The sequence below is a fragment of the Triturus cristatus genome, chromosome 2_1 (assembly GCF_964204655.1).
Source record: "Triturus cristatus chromosome 2_1, aTriCri1.1, whole genome shotgun sequence".
NCBI classification, from domain to species: Eukaryota; Metazoa; Chordata; class Amphibia; order Caudata; family Salamandridae; genus Triturus; species Triturus cristatus.
Genome location: NC_140581.1, coordinates 495,132,777 through 495,149,697, shown reverse-complemented (window position 1 = coordinate 495,149,697; position 16,921 = coordinate 495,132,777). Strand labels below are relative to the sequence as shown.

The following is a 16,921-nucleotide window of genomic DNA, read 5'->3' as shown; positions in this document are numbered from 1 at the left end:
GTATGTGGAGACCTAAAAATCACTGTATTCTATATTATTGTTATTAAGTATACTCAGGTTTACATGTTTATTGTGCTACATCCTTTGAGGTTAACATTGTAAATGTCTCTCGAATATCAAGTGCAGATGAATTGATGTATAACAAAGCTCGAAATTGTGTAAATAATGTAAAATCTGTTGATGGGATAAAAAGGATATTGCGCTATTGGCATGGACACAGGCACTCCATTTTCTGCTTCCTGTGCATGCATACAGAGAATTAAAGGGGCAGATTTACGACAAAGGCATTGACAGAATGATTAAAACAACTGAAGGATAAACCCTCTGTGAAAGAGTAGTTAGGCAGGAGCAAAAGCAGAACTTCAATCTAACTAACAGATCTCTATCTATAACTTTAACACACACACACACATATATATATATATATATATATATATTTTTTTTTTTTTTTCTGCTGAAAAAGTTATCTCAAGTACCTGTAACTTTTGCCCCCTAAAGAAACTATCTCATCATCGAACATATCATGAGTGATATAAAATGTGAGGTAATAAGCATTGCATGGCGACACTCAAGTTATAGTTACTTGAGATTACTATGACTGGGGAATTTCATTAGTTTTGTTAGTTTAAAACATCATGATTTAATTTTCATTTTCACCGAACTATAACATTCCTTTAACCTTTTGTATTTTTAGTGTATTTCTAAGGTTGTTTTTAATGTAAAGTAAGATATTATTACAATTCCTAACTAGAACATCACTTCCTTTGTTTTATTCAGTCAATTTCTGTGTTTTTTTAACGTAAAGTAAGATGTCAGTCACTATGCACGGTGTGGGGTAGGGCTTGCAGGGCTGGTTGCAACCCCCGTGTGCACCAAACCACCCTGTGCCTATCCCCTTGCCACCGCGCATTGCTGTGTATGTCATATAACAATATAAAAGCCGTCATTTTAAGTAAGGCTACTGACTTTCTCAAAAGGCCAGAACACCAAAATATAAAAAGCGGGCCAGTTGGCTTTATCGAAGGAGCAGCACATGAACATGTATAAAGTGGACCTATTGGCTTTGTCAACAAGTCCCCAATAACTGTGCTCAAATGTATATTTCCTAAATTCAAACATTGCAATATTTAATAATAGTGATTATCAGAAAATATTTCTGGTATAGCATATTTAAAAAACACATTAAACGTCTGTTGTAGGCTTTTTTTGTTGTTTTTGGGGGGGGTTTTAGCATTTGTCGGGCCATGAATTGCAGTCATACAACCAACCAGAAGGGGTCCCTGCACTCCAGCTGAAGAGCAGTCATCTCCAGCTTGGAGTGCTTTTACAATGTGATAAAAATGACTCCTGGGGTGATGGATTCAAGGACATAGGAGACTTATTGTGTTTGTTTATTATTATTTTTTTTAAATGTTGCTGGAGGTTGCTGTGCTCCTTTACAACATGCTTCTACCAACCATTAAGCATGTGAAAAGTGCATTGGAACCCAATACGCCCTGACTATAGAAATTCTGATTTTGCGAGCACATCACTAGAAACTCACAGAATGAGTTGAAATTCAATGAGTCTGTATTAGCAACGATGTGGACTTCCGTGGCTGAATGCCTCACCTGGCCAGTTATTGCAAGACTGTTAAACTACCGGGATAGAGATAGTATCCTGCTGGCATCTAGGAACAAGGGCCCACTGCATGTGGCGAATGAGAGGTGCCCATCTTCCCAGATTATAAAATGAAAGTCCAGAAGTGACCAGGATAGTGTATGGAGGTCAAAAGGAGACTTTGTCAGTTGGGAATCAGATATTCTCTCATGTTTACAACCAAGCTTTGAATGCCGGATGCTGAGAAAAAGGTCTTCTTCACAATACCGGCAGAAGCCCGGGAGTGATTGGAATCCAAGGGGAGGCTACCTCAATGGCATTTACATGTATTGTGGAATGGATAGTTGATGCAGAACACTTGACATCACCCCAAAAGCAGTGCAGTTGGTAGGCCAACAAAGGAACCGGCAGCAAGAGAAAGAGCCATGGCGGTAGCAGAGGTGGAAATGCACAGCAGCCCCTATATGAAGATCTGCAGCAGAGTTCTGGAGAGAGCGGAAGGTATCGCCATGGAGGACATTGAAGTGGCACTGATGGCTAGCTTGGATGTTATGTTATGCTGATTTGTAGAGCACTCTTTCATCCAGGAGGGTATCCTGGCGCTGACCAGGTGTGAGTAGCCACATCTATGGCCTGATATGTCTGAACTTGATATGACTCTGGTTCATCATATCCTTTTCTTCATCATTGCAATGGTGATATTTGTATGTGTATTTGTGTTATGTTGCAAGGGGGAGCACATGAGTGTATGATTGAAATATGATCAGTGGGATGGGCTAGTGATTTGAATAAACATGACAGTTACAATCTTATAAGCCGAAGACAATTGGTTCACCCTTAGTTCCAAAATGGAAAGGTTTGATAAATCAGTATTATTCATTGGTTAGACTAGTTATTATCATCCTGACCTGGGAGTAGGAATTGAGCTTGGCACCTCTGTTAATGTTTATATGGATACAAATCTAATCGCAGTTTGTAAAGGAAGCGAGTTACTGGTACTACCAATCAGTTGATTCTTACACAGTATAAGAGAGGGGCAACAACAAGGTAAACCACAGCAGTTACACAAAACAAGATATCAAACAGGTATAATGTAATTACATGGAATGGGCAGGGGATGGTCACTCCTGTGTGGTGTCACAGATCTATGCCTATTTAAGACAGAGACAGGTGCACATTGATATCAGCCAGGGTCACATCTGACCTCGGAGTTTCAAAAGCTATCAAGGAGAATGTAGGGGCCAAATCATATATATATCACCTGCTGTCCCTGTTGTGATTCGCCATAAAATAATAGATGCTGCGGGTCTTTATGTGGTGGTGGAGGTGGGGTTGTATGGCGAACCTTTATAATTAGTGGCGATAATTGCCCCACACAGTAATCACTTTGTTTCTAGATGAGCTTCTGCCTATACTTAGCAGCACCAAAAATGTGGGGTGGGGATTTTAACTGGGAGGATGTTGATCTTAACAGGTTGACGTCGTAGGAAGCAATGAGTATTAGGAAATCATGCTATTTGTGCTCCTAAACTACAGACAGACACCTACATGGCACGTGGAGTATTATGCATCCTACTAGAGCAGATTACGCATCAGTGCACCAATGACATACTATAATCTTTTTTTATGTAAATGGCTATGAACCCCAATATACTATACACTGATTACCTGTGTCAACCCCTCTCTGACCATAGCCCACTTAAAATGGAGGTATTGTGGGGGTAGACGGGGAGAGCAGATTTCTTCTTGGAAACTTAAAACCCAGGAGCTACAGAACATCAAATTTAGAGAAATCATAGGCACGCATATTGATCCATATGTTGTGGAAAATGAGGGGGTCATCATCTGATAGGAGAGACAAATGGGACACAGGTGTTCATCAAAACTACCTATGGTAGATAGGACCAATTGAATAAACCTATTTTACATTTGGAACACAAAATAAGGAAGGCAGGGGGGGAGGGATGCAGCGGGCGATGTATACAGTATCACGGAGCTTAGAAAGGAATACATAGACCTCTTGAATAGATCAGGACGGCTGGATTGCAGGGAATACATTTTACGTCAGCAAGGGAAGGGAGATAAATCGGGGGGACTGCTGGCCTGGATTTTGCGTACTGACCCACCTACAAGTCCAATAGGAGCCATTATATCGCTAAGAGGTGAGACGTTCCTCACACAAGCAGACATTAATAGGAGTTTTGCGGAATACTGTGGTGACCTATACACAGCCAGAGATGTGGCGGAAGGACCTTTGTTGCAATCTTGTATAGATGTGATGCCCATTCCATTGATAAATCTTCTACAGTAGCTTACCTTGGATGAACTGCTCACAATAGATAAGGTTCATGGCTCAATTGATCAGACGGCACATCATAAAACCCTGGGTACAGATGGATTCCCTGTGGAGTTCTATGCCACATATAAAACTAAACTGTCTCCAAAACTTCTCCATCTGCTTAAGGACGCTAAAGATGCTGGGGACCTGCCTGAAACATTGAGAGAGGCACTGATATTGGTTCCCCCTAAATGTAATTGTGACCCGCTTGATGTGTGTTCCTCCAGACTATTACTTATTAATGTTGACTCCAAAGTCCTTAGAAAAGTGTTAGCCAATAGATTTACTCTGGTGATTGAAACCTTGGTTCAACAGAATGGTTTTATATCTGGTAGAAACACATTTCTAAACTTGAGACCATTATTTAGACTTACGAATGTAACCCTTGAACCGAGGGCCCTTCCACCTGCCAATGTCACTTGACATTGAAAAATAATGTGACACCCTGGGAATGGCACTACAGTGCGTCCACTGTAGGGGCCTGTGTTCGACCTCATGGTCACAGCTTCAAATCCCAGCATGTCCACTCAGCCTTTCATCCTCCTGAAGTCGATAAAATGAGTACCATTGACCTGGATAACAATAAACATCTGTTATTCAGCGCCAAGATATTCTTGGGTTAATGTGCGCTTTACAAATACATGTTATGTTATTCCAATTAGAAGGTCACAGTCTGTCCAGGAAGAATCATCTCTGACTCATTTGATGTAGGTAGGGGCACCAGTCAGGGGTCTATTGGGGATACCAAGTAATAGTGCCTGGGATATTATCTTGCTCTACAGAATGACTTGTTTATTTGAGGGATGTACAGCATGATCGCCCCTTGAGGATGGAGGTGCTGAATGAGGTTGGTACCGTGTCTGGGCTAAATTGGGCTTGTTCCCACATAGTTAATTGACAGAGGGAGAACGAGAGGGCAATGAACAGAGTGGCAATAGCCAAGATGTTGGTGATGCCCAGACTATTGTATCACTTTTCTCTGCTTCCAAATAGGGATTTGTTGGACTTGGCCCTTTATGGCAGGTTCACCCATGAACTTTTTGCCGTAAGCTCTGACATGGTGGTAGTGATTTTAGGCCTCTGCGCACTTTAGCATTGTGGTCCAGTGTAAAGTGTGTGCGCTCTCTGAGTACGTGTGGTGAGATTGGCCTGCCCTCCCATAGGCATGCATGGGGGATATGTGTGTCCATGGTAATTTCTGGTATGAGAGGAGTGCATGGCCGAGTTTGGTATGTATGAACTTGTGAGGATAAATGCTGCGCAATGGTGTGCGCAGAGTTATGGTGACTGGTGGAGAAATGCCAGTTTTAGAAGTTGCCATTTCTGTGTGCTATGTGTCTGCCTGCCTGATGTGGAGTGCATGTCTGGCTTGTGATTGCCCAGAGCTGGGAGGGCTGGGGAATTCCAGGAGCCACGTTGAGTCTGCCCAGTGGTAAATAGAGAGATCTGCATGCAGATGGGAGGGAGGAGTTGCACCTGGGACCTGAATAGAACTGTGTCTTCCCTCCACAATGCTGGCTCCGCCACCTGTGGTGCGTCTAATCCCCGAGCCCCCACCTGACAAAGGAGAAGAGGAGCTGAGCAAAACAAAGTGCTCCAAAGCTCCCCCAAACCAGTTCTGACTGGTATCCTACAAGCCCTGTGCTGTGCCACAAAGGGATTTCCTAATATAAATATAGGGGCTGTGACCCCATGAAAGTTGTTCAGTTCCTGTTCTGTTCCTGACGGAGGGGGGCTTGCAGCTGGTGGGGCCCCGGAGGGACCGCCATGGGGGCTGCCTCCCTGCTGAAGGACCCTGTGTGCTGGCCCCTGGGCCCTGCATTGCCCCTAGATGCCTAAAGGACTACTGGGACCTTTTGCTTCATTTGCAATTCTTTGGGACTTAGTGTTTTTTTTACCTCCTAGCGCCTCATGAGCGCTTTATTTCTATTTTCTTGCAGAGCGCTGTATTTATTCCGGGAGGGAGCGCTTCTGCATTCCACACGCAGCGCTTGGCTGCAATCACCTTCAAGGGAATCCCGACGTAGGGATTCCCCCGCATTTTTCATTGTTTTGCGGGTGCCCACCCCACTTATTTTTATTTAATTGAGCAGGTGCCCACCCTGCGTCTTCGCTTTCAATTTAATTAATGCGCGGGTGCCCACCCCGCGACTTTGCTTTTATTTATTGAGCGGGTGCCCACCCCGCTTTATATTGTTAGTAAAGAGGGAGCCTACCCCTCATAGTGCCCAAAGAAATAATCACCGCTGCGGCCGGGTCCTCCCGACCAGGAAGTCAGGCACGTTTTGCCTGGGACGTGGGTGGGGCCGGGTGAGGAAGTCCCGCCCGCCGGTGACGAGAGTGCTGAGTGGGGCTCTCGTGAGGAAGAAACAGTAGCGGTGCGTCCATTAGGGCGTTGGGGCGTAGCCCCCCAGCCCGCAATGTTGGCGTCTTTGAACTTAAGTAAACTGAATCAGTTTACTCAAGTTCAAAGAAGCAGAGGGAGAACTGACAATCATGTCAGTCAGCATGACGTTGGACCGCCCACCCCCTTCAGAGTCTGAAGAGGGTGGGCGGTCCGGCGTCATGTTGACTGACATGATTGTCAGACGGACCAGGCACGAGCAACAGGCAGCAGCACAAGTGCGCATGATTGGGGAAGGTGAGCGAATTTTCGCTCCGTGCCCAGTCATGCGCACCAGTGTCTGCTCTGGCTGGCGCATGCCCATTAGGAGACCAAGGGTTGAGCAAAGGCTCAAACCTCGGTCTCCTAATGGGCAGGCAGGCGAGCAGTAACCGTGCCCTAAGCCAATCCTGGCGCTGCTGGCAGCGCCAGGATTGGCTGAGAGCCTGAGAGGGGCTGAAGGTGCCAACGGACGGACCCGAGGCGGCGCGGACGTGCTGAGGACCTCAGGTAGGATTTAAAAAAAAATTATTTTAACACTCCCTGACCCCCCCTCCCCCACCCCCCCCACGCGACACACCCCCCCCCACGCGACATCCCCCCGCACATCCCCCCCTCCCCCACGAGCCACGACTGAGTGCAGGATGTGTAAAAAAGCAATACCATTCTAAAAATTGTTTGTTTCCTGTTCAGTAAATACTGCTGCTCGATTACCCTGTTAATGGCAAAGCCTTGTCCCAGTGCACACAGTGACAGTTTTAAAGTCCTGGGTTGAAGCCCTGGGCATGCCACTGTACAGAGCGTGCTTAAATGGCCATATCGTTTAAGTGTGAGAATCTGTCAACTTAAAGTGCTTCTGGTATGCATTTTTGTTTTTACATGGAGTAGACGTCAGTTGTGTTTGCTTGGCTTTACCGTGATCTTTTATGTTTTTTCCAAAGAGATCCTTTTTGTTTGAAATATATAAGGCCGCATGCCACTCTCAAAACATTTTTAGATGTAAGACCCATTTGAATGCTAAGAAGTGTTGCCCTGGAGGCGTTGGTGGTCCTTTCAGCCAGTGCATCAAAGATCCCCTAGCATTGTAGGTGAGACAGGCCTTACATTCACAGCAGCTATTGCCATATGAGATCACTGCAGGCATTGGTGCTCTCGTGAACCATGACGTGTAATGCAAATGGGGTGTCAGTGCCACACAGTTATCATAGGGGAAACTGTCCCAATTCAAGACGCATCCATGAGCAAGCAGTATTCGTGTGCATTAATTACACTTATACAGTAATCTAAACAGTCCAGCCTCCCCACTTTCTATCTGGATTCCATATGGATGCATAGTTGCAATGTAAACACTGACCATTTACGCAACTCATACAACAGATTCAATTATGTCCTCATACCTGAGGATGTTCGTTTTCATTACGTAGACGTTTTCTCCTCATGTTATCTCCCTAAAACGGTTGAAAAGACGAGCAAGCTGCAGCTGGAGGAGTTTTGGAAGTCAAAAACCGTTCTACTTAGCTTACACCCAAACCACTGGGCTATCTTATATGTAGCTTGGCTGGGTGAATGAATGCTTGGACGAATGAATACTTGGACAGACGGATGTGGTTGGGAGAAAGCGTGAATTTATCAAGAGAGACCAGTCTCGGTGTGGATGAATATATAATTACATACCAGAGACCAGTTTCATATGTAAATATAGTGCTACTCTCAAGCAAAGGCTGAAAATCCGTGTCCTTTGTCACCACAGGCATATCATTTGTTTTATCTGAGCTAACATGCCTTCCACACGGGATGCCCTCCCAGCGCTTGAAAGGCCGCCCTCTAATTCGGCATCATTAGTTTTATGCAGGGCTTTAAGTGGGCCGGGTCTGTCCGGGTCTGAGCACCGGCAGTTTTTTTTTTGGGGCCCTCGAAACGGGTCTCTATCGGGCTCTATTTTCGTGGCTACTAAAGGTAGTCCGTTCTTTCTTTTTTTTTTTTTTCGGACCCGTTTTGAGGGCCCCAAAAAAACTGCCGGTGCTCAGACTCTGCCCACTGTTGCTGCACTGTTAGGCAGTGCTTTAAATGGAAAAAGTCCCTGAGGTGTTGTGACGCAGCACTGTAATAGTACACATTGCACTGCTGTGTTCTTCTGATGAAGATCGCACTATTGTGCTCTGAAAAAGCAATTATAATCCCATTGTGCTGCAATGCATCTCTTTTAATACACGTTGTGTTGGATACTACGTTGTATCGCTTGTAATACACATTGTCCCGCAATGACACAAAACCTTAGATAGGCATTTCTCTGCAGTGATGTAGTTTGCTTTCTAGAGCACTTTGCATTGCAGCGCTACACATACTATGCCAGTTAATAAAATGATAGACTTCAAGATGCTGTGTATCGCCGATAAGGCTCTTCATGGCGATGACCCTGTTTATTTTAAACATAAACTAACTAGATGCACTACCAGAGGCGCAACTAGAGCCAAATTTGGGGGGGGGCTGAGCAAAAATTTCGGGGGGGGGCTGAACTTTAAGCAATAGGCAGAGTGGTGCTGCAGGGGCTCTTAGAAGGGGTGAAACAACAGCAAGGCCTCATTAACTGGCAAATGGTCTTTTAAAGACCTGTGAAGTGCTCGGGTGCGGCTGCTTTTTTGCCCGGGAAGGTGTCTCATCCCGGGCTGCCACACACGACGGGGGGGGGGGGGGGCTGAAGCCCTGTGAGTCCAATGGGTGTTGCGCGCCTGTGCACTACTATCAGGACACTTCGATCGTCCTCAGCAGGTAGCTTTACAGTGCCCAAGGTCAGAAGATCGCAGGGGTAGGGGGAGGAGGGTGCAGAAACTTCACATACGGCAGAACCAAACGATGGAATGCTCCACCCTTCAACTTAAAGACCAGCTCTTCCCTGTTAATCTTTAGGAGGATCCTTAAGACCCGGCTTTTCAATCTATAGTCTCTGCTTTTTATGGACATTAATATCTTCTGCTATGCTACCAGCGCCAAGATGCCCTAGGGTATTTAAACGCTTTATAAAACTCTGAACAGAGAGCTCTGAGAGTCAATTTAAACATGCAATCAGAATATATACAGCACAAATGCCAAGCGCAAACACTTTTATTTCAAATATTTAGATCTAAATATTTGAAATATAGGATCAGAAATCTAAAGATCTCCTCTCGTTCTAAGTGTTTGCGCTTGGCATTTGTGCTGTATATATTCTGATTGCATGTCTATGTTGCCTCTCAAAGCTCTCTGTTCAGAGTTTTATAAAGCGCTTGAATACCCTAGGGCATCTTGGCGCTGGTAGCATAGCAGAAGATATTAATATTATTAATAGCTTAATATTTGTGGTTTATTGGTGGCAAACCATACTCTGAGGTGGGCAATTGTAACCATTTTGTGCCTTTTTTGAAGATTTAAAACTACACAAGTCGGTGCTATAGTATGTTCCCCTGGCCATCATTGTTCGTTTAATCGCTTTATAAAACTAATTTTCATTTTGATTTTATTTTTTACTACACAAATTGTTCTGCTTTGCTGTTGCATGTGCAATAATTAACATTATCCTGCTGTGACAGAACCTCTGCAGTGGTGATGTTTGTCTTTTGTGTGACTCTTACCCCTCAACGCTACACAATACACATTGTTCTGCTATTGCCACGCTGCAGTGTTGCTCCCATAGTACACACTGCCCAACTGAGACAAACCCCCTACAAAACACATTGCTCTGTGAAGCTGTGGTCCATCTTTTGTATTAAGTGTTGCCCTGCAACGCTACACACGACACATGATAATGCTGCGGTGTAGCTCCCATAACACTCACTGCACTGCTATGCTGTCACTGCACGTTTGTTATACAGGCTGACTAGCAGTGGCGTGACACATGTCTTGTGAAACATATCACCTTGTTGTTGGTGCCACTCCTGAGGGACATTCCCCAACGCTGTTGTGTAGCGGCATATGCAGGGCTTTAAGTGGTCCGGGTCTGTCCGGGTCTGAGCACCGGCAGTTTTTTTTTGGGGCCCTCGAAACGGGTCTCTATCGGGCTCTATTTTCGTGGCTACTAAAGGTAGTCCGTTCTTTATTTTTTTTTTTTCGGACCCGTTTTGAGGGCCCAAAAAAAACCTGCCGGTGCTCAGACTCTGCCCACTGTTGCTGCACTGTTAGGCAGTGCTTTAAATGGAAAAAGAGAAGTGCCGGTACTCACCAAATTGATAGGGGTGAGCCTGGGAGGTGCGTGTCTGGGGGCGTGGCTTCAAGGCAGCCTTGTACACTATCAGCATTTTCTTCTTCACTGTTCAAAGTGCCTTTGGCCAAGTTCTGCCCATAGCTGCAGGGTGTAATTAGCGTTTGTTGTAACTATATATAGCGTGAACTTAGCCCAAGGGCATTAACATGAGAAGCAGAAGTTTTACGCAAAAGCAGACTTTTTTTTTTCTCAAGGCACTCTGACAGACAACGGATCTGCAAACTTTCCCTATAACTCACAGCGCGACAGTTCCAATGTCGAAACCTCTAGCTTAGAAAAACACAGGTGTCTTCCTGTCCTGTTGCGCTGTCAGGGTGTGAGCAGGGCCGGCCTGTTTTAACACCTCATTGTCCCTTTCTTCGCGCTCCTTTCACCGTTTCACCCCTGCTGATACACACACCAACAGACCCATCACCGTGAGGCAGCTAAACTATCGGTGATTTAGGTGAGCTGGGGAGGTCTCGAGGCGTTTGGGTTCAGGGGGCAGTCACTGCTTAGCTCAACTCAAAAAGGACCCCCTGCTGCCGCATTTCAGTCTCTATTAGCAAGGGCGCCAAATTTCTCTCCGCCTAAGGCGCTATCTTATCAAATGCCGGCTCAGAGTGTAGGGCTGCAGCCGCAACCTAGCGCCGGAATCCACTCGACATTAACTGTCAAGCACCCATAACCTAGAGACTGACCACAGCATGCCACTAGGAGTACCAGTACTCTCTTAACACAAGGAGAAGTCCCGGTACTCAATGGGAGAACACGGAGAAGTGCCGGTACTCATGATTTTCTTAAGCACACAGTGCTAGTTATTTTGATTTAGACCACGCCCCCTACTCGGATAGGCCACGCCCCTTCAAGCCATTAACCACGCCCCTTTTAGAGCACCCCCAGGTTTTTTTTTCCACTTAAAGCACTGGTTTTATGGCTGTCTAGGCCGCGCAATAAAACAGATTTCCATTACGTGTTGCAAAAGTGGTACCATGCAGGAACGGCACCCAGGCCCCCTCCAACAACAACAAAGGAGCCACCGCAGCGTTTCATCCCAACCCCAGGGGAGCCCCATGAAGGAAAGAGTCCCCAATGTGACAGGCTCCCTTTCAACAGTGGGGTGCTCTCTCGATAGTCCCCTTATCTTATTATGTGGTAAATGCATAGGGCAGAGAACGTCAAGGAAGGCACTGACGGAGAGCTAGTTTGGAGGCATCACATAGTGTAGGGTACTGTATGAGGGGGCAGGAGATGGCCGGGGTGGGGGGGTCACTAATATGGAGGCGTTGAAATGAAGGATAAAGTGGAGGGGCACAGGCCAGGGGGCTGAATTTAGAGAGTAGTGCGTGTGGGGCTCGTGAGATTGAAAGACACAGGTGAACGTTATTAGAGGGCATGGATTACAGGGCGTGTAGTGCGAGGTGGTAGCAATAACTGCGGGGCACATATTAGAGTAAGAATTTGGAGACTGGGGTGAGGCACGGAATGGCTGAAATTAAAAAGTACGGTGTTTTTGGATGGACACCGGCTGGCCTGGACTAGAGGGTTTCAGACGTAGGGGGGCAGGCGATAACAGGATTTTGGGTAGACATTGCAGGGCTGGTAGTGCCAGGCATTATAAGAGACGGAGTGTGGGATAGGAACGGGTAATGGGGGGGTTATAAGGGGCCGGCGATGGCAGGGGTTCGGCTAGTGTGCTTATTTACCGAATCAATGGAAGAAGGATTGAATATGTTGATTCCGCGTGTAGGTGTTATAAGGATAGCCTCAATATGTACCATTGAAAACATTAATAAATAACATGTAATATCAGATGCTGTTATAAATATGTGGGCACCCTTCCAACGTCTTTGAACAAACAGATTGAACTATGTGCTTATAATTAAAAAGATGTCCAAAATACTGTCATAATTAATATACGCCCATAGTACCCGCCGTCGCTCCCTCTGCCCAACGAGGGGCACGGGGCAGGACCTATCCATTGTAAGATATAACACGGAATATTGGTACATATAGCAATGTTTCCCGTGGGAAACAGACTACTAAACGAAGCGCCTTCGTCAGATATTGTAGTGGTACAGGAACCGCCTAACCAAAGGGCCACAGAGACAAAAATCAATGTACCATGATTCCTTTATTGTGGTAGTTGCATGGGCACATGGTATATATTGTAGCATTTGTATAGCGCCTACTACCCCAATGCTGGGCGCTGAAGTGCTTACCCATACAGATAAAAAGTGCAAAAACGACCACATTCTGGATCACCATGTATTTATTTGAATCAGTTGGTGAAACCCAGACAGTATTCAATACAAATTGAGAAAGGGGTTGCTCCAGAGGGAGACGTGCAGAAGACAGGGTGCTCGAGAGTGAAGTGATAAAAGGAGATATTTCAACAGAATTACGTAAGAAATTTTGATAAGTGAAAGCAAAACACAAAACGACTGGTTACAAATCACCGTCCTAGAGTAGCCTGGCCAAGATACAATCACAATAAATATTTTGTCAATTCCGACTGAAAATCAATTCTAAGATGGCACGTGGGATTAGGGCTCAGGGTCCAGGCAGATTAAGTGGGCGTCGACGTTTCGATCCGGCTTGTAACCAAAGGGGCGATAAATTCCTCGGCCTTGTGGATCTTCATCAGGACTGGGCGGGGCAACCCGTTATTTAAAATGTAAGAGCTGGGGTCTGTGGTTCCCTTGGTGAATCCGACAGAGTGGATCTGCGTTATCCAGCGTAATCTTAAAAATAATTTCCAATGAATATGCCCCCGTGGTGTCAAAATAAATGCTTCGATTCCATGCCAATACCGTTTAGCCTAACTTCAACGATTTCGGGGGTTAACCAGACTCGCGCTTCATATGAGCGCCCGTCTCCGAGTTTGTAAGACTGCCTACAAGATTACGCTGGATAACGCAGATCCACTCTGTCGGATTCACCAAGGGAACCACAGACCCCAGCTATTTACCTTTTAAAGGGGGTACATTTGTTTTAAGGGCCACTGAGAGCCCCTGTCGCATTTTAATATTCCCAGCTGCCCAGCAAGTAGTGGGCAGCTGCATCTTTAGGTTATTCTTTATTGGGGGGACATGTCTTCTAAATTAGAAGTGAGATGCACTCCTTCGCCCCATCCATTCACAGCTGCGCAGCACTTAGTGCCAGCTGCAACGTTTAGGTCTGCGCAGATTGCGCACCCTTGACTTTCGCTGCATAGGCAGCGCGCCCTGACTTTTGGACATAGGGCATTTGAGCCCCCTTTGGGATGGCCAGTTGGCCAGGGGGACTGGGAGGTTTGTAGGGCGCCAGGCCCTAATGTGATTTATGCCTACTATGGTCTTTTGAGGAGACTATGCGCTAAATGTGATTTATGGTGCTAGGAAATGTGATTCATGTAGTATGATTAACGCACCCTGAATGTGTTTTTTATGATTAGGAGGTTGTTTTGCATTTTATGGTTTATGCTAGTGAGATTATGTTCCACTGTGTGATTTATGCCCCTAATGTGAGTTATGCTTAGGAGGTTGTCTAATGCGTTTAGACTTATGAGAGAATTGCATAATGTGTTTATGCTGGTGAGGTTGGCGCAGAATGTATTCGCGCCTAATGTGATACTGTGCATAATGTGGTTTATGTTACAGGCTGATGCTGAGTACAGTGGTTACCAGTAGTTACTGGTTGTGTTCTATGTTTAGGATAAGTTCTACATCTACTAAGTTCACTTTGTGATGGTTCCGACAGTGGTCCAGTTGGCCCTGTCAGGTGTAAATAATCCCTTGTAAATATGACCTAGTGCCAGGTGGCACCATGTATAATATGTGTTTACTATTCTAATGTGTTATGAGAATACAAAGGCTATTTTTGATATAACCTTGTGTGGAGTTCCTTTTGTGGTGTGCCTGGGATGTTGTTGCTGTGTGCATGCGCAAATGCTTTACACATGGCCTCCAGGATCAGCCTGACTGCTCGTGCCAAGCTACCAAGGGGGTGAGCAGGGGTTATCTTTGGCGTGTAACTCCCTTGCCCTGACTAGAGTGGTGGTCTCTGCCTGGCTTTGGCGCAAGCCTTAGTCAACCAGAGATCCCATTTCTAACAGGATTCTTCAAAGATCTTAAAAATGTATTATCCAGTCTCATATGGAGGAAAGGTAGGAAAAGAGTGGCCCTGCACAAATTATATTCATGCAGCAGCACGGCTGCAATGGCCTATGAGATGGCTATTGAGTACTCCTAACCCAGAGATGGCAGTAATAATAAAGGAGCTAGGGGGACACCACTTAAATGGTTGATGGGGCCACGGGATGGGACTACCCTAGCAAATACTGGTGATGGGTGCAAAATATTGTTGACACAAATATCTGCAACCCATACTCCCTGAATTTACCACTATGGGCACTTACTAAATTTCATAGATGGGCTCACCACCCAACATAGCACCAAACCATGGACAGAATTAGGACTGACTTAATTGGGAGGCATATACTTGCACAGCACATTGCGATCATTCCAAGAGGTTGAGGATATCTATGGGCTCTTCGTGGGACACTTCTTGATGTACAACCCTCCCGAAAACACAATCTGAGAACTGTGGGGGCAAGACCAAGAGCACCTGCACCCACCTGAAACATTACACCTGTTATGTAATGGAGATAGCAGTGAGGCAGCCATTTTAGTGTATGATGCACTACTGACAGACCATACAACTGAATACCCACATCTTGGGGGAAGAGTGGTTAGTAACAGTGGAAGTCCTTTCTGGAGCATGTTACAAAAGTGTCAACGAACCCTCGTCTCAAATATACACAATTCAACTACCTACACCAAGCTTACCTTACCCCTACACAGATAAGCCTTAAGTTACCAGGTATAATACCAAAGTGCCCTAGGAATCCTTGTGGAGAAGCTGACATTTACCATATGGAATGGTCATGCCTAGAGATTACTCAGTTTTGGAAGGAGTGATGGCAAGAACGGCTGAACTGACTGGTAAACCGCTCACAGCTGAACCTATCACTTGCCTACTGGGGTATTGCAACGAACCGAAAAGAACCAATACCTTATGAAATTCTTAGACTTGGACTACATCTACATCTTGATTAAAAGACATCACAATGGTGCGCAAATCGCCCACTGCCCCGCAACTGAGGAAATGGACTTGTGGGCTTAACTAATGGGTTACTGCAGAAGTAAGCACAAGGCGCATACTGTGTATACTGGGAGTTGGAGGACCACCATGTGATGTTTGGGTCTCATACATGATTTAATTAGTGGCAAAATCAGATGAAAGACTCCCCTGAAATTCTAGCATTATGCTGATTAGAGGATGACCTATGAAGGAGCTCTTGATGGAGAAACTCTAGACCGGTTCTGCTAAGATATGTGCTATCGGAGGAATAGTAAATGGCCAGCGGTTTAAATCTCCGCCCCCATTGTATCCCCCTTCTCCAATCTAAGAAGTCCAAATTTATGAATAGATGAAAAACTACATAATGTAGAAGTTCCGATATTGTAACTTTTGCAGAGACTTATGATAAAAATTGTGCAGTGTCTTGGTCGAGTACTAAAGATTACACTGTCCTGCTTGGTCTGGTCCACAGACTTTTATTCTTAAGGTGCATCGTGGATTTTATTTTTCCTTATTTTCTGTTATTTTACTTAGACATATACTGCCTTCTATACATGATGTACGGGGAAGGTAGTGTGTAATTTTTTTTTTTTTTAAACCATTTAATTGGGTTTGCGTAAATGAACAATACTGTCTTTTCTGCTGTACTTTGATAGAAATGTAACACAAAAAATGTATATACTTATTTTATTACGTATTGAAAAATCAATAGATTTACTTGAAGCAAAAAAAGACTGCAAATTGAAGATTTTCGCTTTCTCCCTGTTTGTAAGCGAGTCTGTTTTAGACTCTTTTATATCACCCAAAGAACCAAACACATGTGGGATTCACATTTTATTACAAGAAAATCAAAGCCTCGCCCCCAATAAGGATCCATAGATTGAGTACCCATAGAACAAATCACCTGAACAAAGATTCAGGTTAAGCACCAAAAAGAAAAAGCTTTGTCGGGAACAAAAACTGAAAAAATAGAAACTTACTCCTATAAGAGAACATGCTAAAAAACACCTATTTGCCGTGCAGTACTCCACTCTTCACCTTGATTCAATGTCAGGAATTAGTAAGTAAAATCATTTAAGTGTTGCTCAAGGTATTTATTAAAGTTAGGAGCAATACATGTCATTATTTGGACTAAAACACTTCTCAGACCTCCAGCAGAGGCCTTAGAAACCATACTGTACGTGCAGATCTAGTGACTACCGTTGTCTATTTTCCTACTGGTGTGTAATCCTCAACATGGGATTGAAGCCTCAACCTTAAA

The 16,921-nt window shown here is 44.9% G+C and overlaps 1 protein-coding gene across 1 annotated transcript in view; it reads left to right on the top strand.

The window, feature by feature from the left end:
• PTCD2 (pentatricopeptide repeat domain 2) overlaps positions 1-16,921 on the top strand; it is a 280,197-nt gene that overhangs the window by 232,143 nt on the left and 31,133 nt on the right. The window lies entirely within an intron of this gene.